At 41.5% G+C, this 6,708-nt stretch overlaps 1 protein-coding gene across 3 annotated transcripts in view; it reads left to right on the top strand.

Moving 5' to 3' along the window:
* Window positions 1-4,065: 4,065 nt before the first annotated feature.
* CHN1 (chimerin 1) overlaps window positions 4,066-6,708 on the top strand; it is a 156,040-nt gene continuing 153,397 nt past the window's right edge. For 2 of the 3 annotated variants that reach the window (XM_034785637.1, XM_034785634.1), the window contains exons 1-2: window positions 4,066-4,152; window positions 4,418-4,549. The gene's annotated coding sequence lies outside the window, so the exon portion shown is untranslated. Of the gene's footprint in view, window positions 4,153-4,294; window positions 4,550-6,708 lie in introns of those variants that run through there. The other variant, XM_034785635.1, reaches the window with a different exon arrangement.

Here is a 6,708-nt window from a genome sequence, read left to right as displayed (position 1 = left end):
AATCTTTCTTTCTTTCCTGTTCCACCGCAGAGAGCCCTTGACCCCAAAAAACCTTCAGCCACAGTTCTGTTTTTGTAACAAACTCAAATTTTGAAAGTTTTTTCAAAACAGAATTGTTGTTCTCTGGACAGCTCTAGTTGATAAACAGGAAAAAAAAATCTGTGATGATGCAATCCATATGCTTTATGGAAATATGCTTATGAATATGACATAACTGGAATATGCTTTATGCTAAATACCCCTTATATAATGTCATTAGAACGCTTGTAATCTACTAAGTGTGTTCATCATATTTGTTTGCATGTATTACTTCTATATTTGGAGTTAGGAGAATAAGATATAAACTTGTATCACTGCTATAAACATACGAATTGGAGGCCATTAAGGGTGCCCCAGAAACAACCAGTTGTAAATCGCCTTATTTACTTGAAAGCTTTCCTGCATACATGTGGGCCAGCCCATGGGGAATGGAGACTAGGGGTCTTACAGTGACATGTGACCATGTCACCTGACGATTAAATCCATCTTAAATCTGGTACTTTTTCATTTAGAAGGAAGAGTGGGGACCCAGGGAGACAAAAGATTCCTGCTTTGTGCCAAAGCTATAAAAGGGGATACAGCAGGACAAAGGAGGCTGCCAGTAATGAGAAAACCCCTGCTTACCACCTGAGATGTCTGCTGGAACTAACAAGGATTGTATCGGAGAAAGGATTGGGCCCTGACTAGGAAGGAGTCTAGTCTGTGAAAGAAGCTTATTGGAAAATCTCTGAGGGTGAGATATTACCTGTAATCAGTTTCTTAGGTATTAGGCTTAGACTTGTGTGTGTTTGCTTTATTGTGTTTGGTGACTTACTTTGTTCTGTCTGTTATTACTTGAAACCACTTCAATCCTACTTTTTATACTTAATAAAATCACTTCTGTTTATCAGTAAATCCAGAGCAAACAGCTGTATATATCTCTCTGTCAGTGTTTTAGAGGGCAGACAATTTATGAATTTACCCTTTATAAGCTTAATACAGAGTAAAATGGATTTATTTGGGGTTCAGGCTCCCAGAAAGGCTAAACACTGGGTGCTGGAAAAGTCCCTGTTAACCGAGAAGCCCCTGGGCTGAATGAATCTTTCAGTGAACTGCAGAGAGGCATGGCCCAATCTCTGGGTCTGTGCTGGAGCTGACTGGAGTGTCTAACTCAGCAAGACAGGAGTGGAGGGGTGCTTGTTCTGGCAGGAGGGTTGTGCTCAGTGGTATCCCAGCTCATCGAGTGACAGTATCAAGGGGAGTCTCTGTGACTGAACCCGTCAGACCATCACATTGCCTATATGCCTTCTTTGAGCTTTACAACACTTAAAGTGCAGTTCTAGGCTGAAAAATGGCATTGTGGGCCTCTATTTATAGTTTCAGTGATATCTGTATCAAATGTGCTCAATTCATAGGTAAAAGTGAAGGGTTTCTCCTGGAAACTCTGAGAGTCAAGCTTGGGTTCTTTTCATCTTACATATTGTTACAAATAAAGGTCTTGCAGGCTACATTAGGTACACAGTGACACCTGTGCAATTTCATTGTCTTCAGTGGTGCCTCTGCAGCCCCCATTGCCTTCAGTGCTTTTGCAAAGGTGTAACCTATTATAATTATAAACAATTGGGTTGATATTCAGGATGGATTGGAATTCTCCACTCATTCAATTTCAGCTGAGTTGGCTCAGCGCGGCTAACAAAAATAAAAAGCAACAGAAAGTTATTTCTGTCACTAATAAGCAAATCTGTCTCAATGCACATGGTGCGAGGCGGGGGGAGGGGAAATCTACTTAAGAAGAAGTTGCCATTTTTATGTACCTGCTTTTCAGGGTAATAGTGCATTTCAAATTTTCTTGTTTCTATATGTAAGCAGAATATATTATTCTTCTGATATGTCAGCCATTTGCTGCCTTATATATAGCCTTGGTTTCACTTTTAAAAGTGTGGCCCTGAAATGTCTAAACATGTGGCAATAGGACCATATATTTCTAACATTTCATATTTCTAAATTTTGATTAAAAATCCATTTTTCCCTTCATTTTTCATCTAACTATAGGGCTGGTTGAAATTTTAATGATAAATTTCAATAATTTCAATTTTTAAGTAATTTTTTTTTAATCTTGCGTGTTCCCTGTTTCTTCTACCAGCTTTATGTGGCACTGTAAGGGCTGAACTATGTGCCAATGAATTATGACTTTCAGTGAGATTTAGACTCATAAATACCTCACTGTTGAAAATGGGATTTAGGCTCCTAAATCATATAGATGCGTTAGAAAATTTGGCCCATAGTTCCTTACAGTCTCAGAACATTGTACTAGCATTAATTAACTAATCCTCATACAATATCACTGTGAGGCAAGGAAGGATTAACCCCATTTTACAGATGGAGACTGAGAAGTTACCAAAGGCCTCCGAGCATGAATCTGTGATGTAACTGTAAGGAGGGTACATGAAGTAGTAAATAACTACATTTCCTTGGGTATAAATGATCTGTTTTTCCCCTAAGATTTACTCCAGTGCAAAGCTGCTCTTTCAGGACATTAATGTATGTGTATATCAATAGCATATTACTATATTATTGTAACTATATCAAGAAAGAATAAATTTAATTATAGGGTAAATGTGATGCTGCTGTTCCCAGACTCCAGTTCTGTAAAGTGTTATGCACAGGTGAATGATTCTGAAGTCTGTGTAACTCCTGCTGAAATAAGTGAATGCTTCAGGTGTAACTCCCTGCAGGATCAGGATCAGGCCTAAGGCTGGAATCATAGAATATCAGGGTTGGAAGGGACCTCAGGAGGTCATCTAGTCCAACCCCCTGCTCAAAGCAAGACCAATCCCCAGACAGATTTTTACCCTAGTTCCCTAAATGGCTCTCTCCATGACTGGGTTTAGTAGGCCAATGCTCAAACCACTAAGCTATCCCTCTGGATCAAGCACTTCTGTAGTTCACAAGGACTCCCATACTTACCAGAACAGCAATCCAAAATGACCAGAGCAGCATGTTCTCTGCAAACCCCCATAGTCCTACACCCTGTATGCTCTTACCAGTCTCCCTAGCTGGATCCTAGGTCACTTTATTTACACTTGATCACTTTTGTGCCAGTACTTCATGGGAGGCAAACTCACTGTCATTCCACATGGCGGTTTTTTCTCCTTTACTCTTAAAATTAAAATAAAACCAAGTTAAAATGGAATATGGCTATTATCTAATTGTTTTCCTTCCTCACAGATTTTGTTGCAAAAATTTTGTGGCGTGAAAGGGGCTGAGGTAAATTGCATTATATCAGGGCTGCAATATCCCAGAGAGCTAGGAATATCCCAGGTTTTGAGACCTGATCTAGTGTGCCTTTCAATATTACCCAAACAGGTGTTTTCTCCCAGGGTTTCTAGAAACCTGCAGCCTCTGTCCACTTGAGCCAGTAAAACTGAAACAGGCTGGCTGAGTATATATATGCACCTTAAAAACCACCCTGAACCAGACCCTGGGACTTGTCACCCCCCTGCCCTTCCCAGGCCCCTAGCCTGAGTCTTCCTCTTCCCCCACAGCTGCTCACACCCTGTGCATACCTCCCTAACACAGTAACCATCCTCTGCTGCTCCCTGCCCCTGCTGGTGCCTCAGTTGTCCCCTGTTTTCATACTGGCAGTTTAGTCGCCCTAGCTCTGTTTGACACTGCAAAGTTGAGAAAGAAAAGGTGGGTGAGAGAATCCCTTTTATTGGACCAACTTCCGTTGGCGAGAGAGACAAGCTTTGGAGCCACAGGGAGCTGAGCGATGCACAGCTGGGGGAGGTGAGAGATGTATTCCCTGCCTGCAGCTGCTGCATGCTCAGAGCCAAAGGGCAGAGTTTGGGAGAGGGGAGATTTTCCAGGTTTGTTTCCTGCCCCCCAAAATCAATCAGTGCCTGCCTGCCTCCCTCCCCAGGGCCCAGCCACAACTGGGTCGGTGCTGTATGCCCCCCGTCCCTGAGCTCAGGCTAGCAGGGCCTGCTTGGAGGCTGGGGATGGGGTGGCACATGAATTCCCTGTTGCTATGGGAACTCACGCAGTCATCCGCAGACTGGTCTGGGAGGCAGGAGAAGGAGAAGCCGGTCATGTGGTGAAGCAAGATGGCTCCCGGAGCCTGAAGGCTGCAGTGTGAGTGAGTGGGTGGGGGGGCGGAGAGTGAGTACGGGCTGGCACTGTCTATCATAGCCATGCATTCATCACTGAGGCAACAGCTGCTGCTGCTGCTGCTCGCTGCCCCTTTCTCTGCGCTGCACTGCTGGCTTCTGAGCCAGGGAGAACTAGCTCAGCAGCCCCCCTTGGGTTGTAACTCCCCACTGTCTCCTGTGCGCATCGCAGCCGCAAGTGGCTTTCCCTGCTGGGCTTCTGACAACACTGTGTCTAACTTTTATTGCAGGGTTTTCTGCCTGCCCCTCTGCGCCCAGCTGATGGGAGAGCTCCTGGGCCAATGCCCATTCCGTGCTGTCTGACCAGCCTTGACTTGATCCTGCGACTTGGCGCACCTTTACAATGGCCCTAACCTTGTTTGGTAAGTAAAACCCGTCTTTACACGTAGGGCTCCGACTGGCTCATCCTGCTCCCAGGAGAAAGCAGAGTGGGTGGGGGTATGTCTGTGGCTATACAATAATCCTGGGCTGTCTGACGTTCCTTATACAGGGATGATGGCTAGCAAGATAAGGCTGGTCTCTCCCATTGTTTCCCAAGGCAGAGCCTATGGGCGTGTGCTCCTTCTGTTCATTTCAGGCTTGTGAAGTAATAGCTAGCTACAGTTATTGGGCACTGCAGTATTAGGCTACAGATATTCTCAGGCATGAGCCCTCTAGTTACACATCACCTTATTATTACTATAAAGTTGATGGTTTTGCAAAAGAAAAATACCCTCCCCCCAGTTAGTTCTTTATAGCCCAAAAGCTTTTACTACAGTGCTGTGCGCAAGACTAGCTACTGAGATAGCTCAATGCCATGGACATTGCACTGAAAGTATATTTGAATGGTAATATAAATAAAAGTTATGCTGCTTTAAAAAGTGCTCTACTGGCAAGAGGAATTGTACAGCAAAATGATGAATTAGCTAATGAGACAACCCCTGTTCTTCTGGGAATAGCTCTGTATAGTGCTTAATTGCCCATAACAATTAGATGTGTTTCTATAATTATATTTAATAATACAAATTCAAGAAAGAATACAGTATCTAGAGGTTATGAATGTTGGCTTTGAGTCTTTTTATAACATTAGACAATGTGTTGGAAAACAAAATTTAAAGACTACAATTTTAACTGTTGAACATGTGGTTTCTCTTAAATAAGATTGTTAAGCTTTATTGTGCATGTTACTTATTTTGCAATTAAAAAGGTATTGGGCGGCACAAAGTCCATTTACCTAATTATGCTAAAACCAGCAATACAAAGGAAGCAAAAATTAATATGATTAATATTAACATAATATTAATTGGAACCAATTTCATTGCTCTCATAAACAACTCATGGATGCCTCTTAATTCAGAAGTGCTTTCCAGTAAGTAATTTTACATAATTACCATTTATGTGAAGTGTGTTTCTAATGTTTTTTTTACTCCTTGTGTAAATAATTTGTTTCGATTTATGACTCTGAGGTTAGTGCAAAGTCTTATAAGTATCAGACTTGATTCTTCACTCTTTCTGATTATAATTATTGTAGTATATTGTACCCCCTGAAGACCAAATGCAGCATGTGTACTGAACAGTTCTCGTCAGCTGAAGTCTAGCTGGTATTGTATTTAGCTAGTGTTGTCATTTGAATTTATATTTCCTGTTTCAATCTTTTAGGATGCCCAAGATTGTAAACCAAAACAGCTGAAAATGGAACAAACAGTAGGTCCTGATATTGCCGCTGAGGCCTTGTGGTGGACACCTGTGCCTATGCAGAGTCCCACTGACTTCAGGGGGCCTCAGTGTGGGCGCAGGGGTCTTACTTGGTGCCAGTTGCAGGTTTCGGGCTGAAGTCCACTCCTTTGCCAATGCAGGATATAGAGACCAAATAGCAATTTGATGTTTATATGCTAATATTATTGTATATATTAAATTATATCATTAGGTAATTTACCTAACAGAGAAAGAGATGGCAGTTGTACTAGACAAACAGTACTAGACAAGTGTCACAGTTATTCATAAACATTAATAAAATCAAACAACTTTTACACTGTGCAGAAAATAGAGCTACATTATGAACCTTTTACTTATATTGGTGAGAAGTTATACAGGTAGTTCCATCACAGTCATAATCTGTATAATTAATTACAAATAACCAAAACAAATACTGAAGTTAACAATAACAAAAAAGCACTTCTTAGTCATCTACAAGTTGGTTTTTCCCTTCTCTTCTTGTTTTATTTCATGTATGTATTTTATGTACTAGATGTGATGCTGCTGCTCTTTTTTTAAATAACAATGTAAATTACAAAATAAATAGACTTGATAGTACATAGAAAAGGTCAAGTTCCTCTATCATGAGTTTTTTGGATGGACCAGTGCCATTTAGACTAACAAGAGTGAAGAAATGTAACGTGAGGACTTCTACTCTGTCCTCAGTGCATTCTGTTGTGTCTAGTTTTTAATAATATCTTGCACCAGTTGAAGACTCCTGCAGATCCTTAGCTGGTGTAACTTGTCATATCTTCATTGACTTCACCCCTTTAAAAAGCACAAAATG

This window comes from Trachemys scripta, chromosome 11 (genome assembly GCF_013100865.1).
Source record: "Trachemys scripta elegans isolate TJP31775 chromosome 11, CAS_Tse_1.0, whole genome shotgun sequence".
Lineage (NCBI taxonomy): Eukaryota > Metazoa > Chordata > Testudines > Emydidae > Trachemys > Trachemys scripta.
This window is presented reverse-complemented; position numbering and strand designations above follow the sequence as displayed.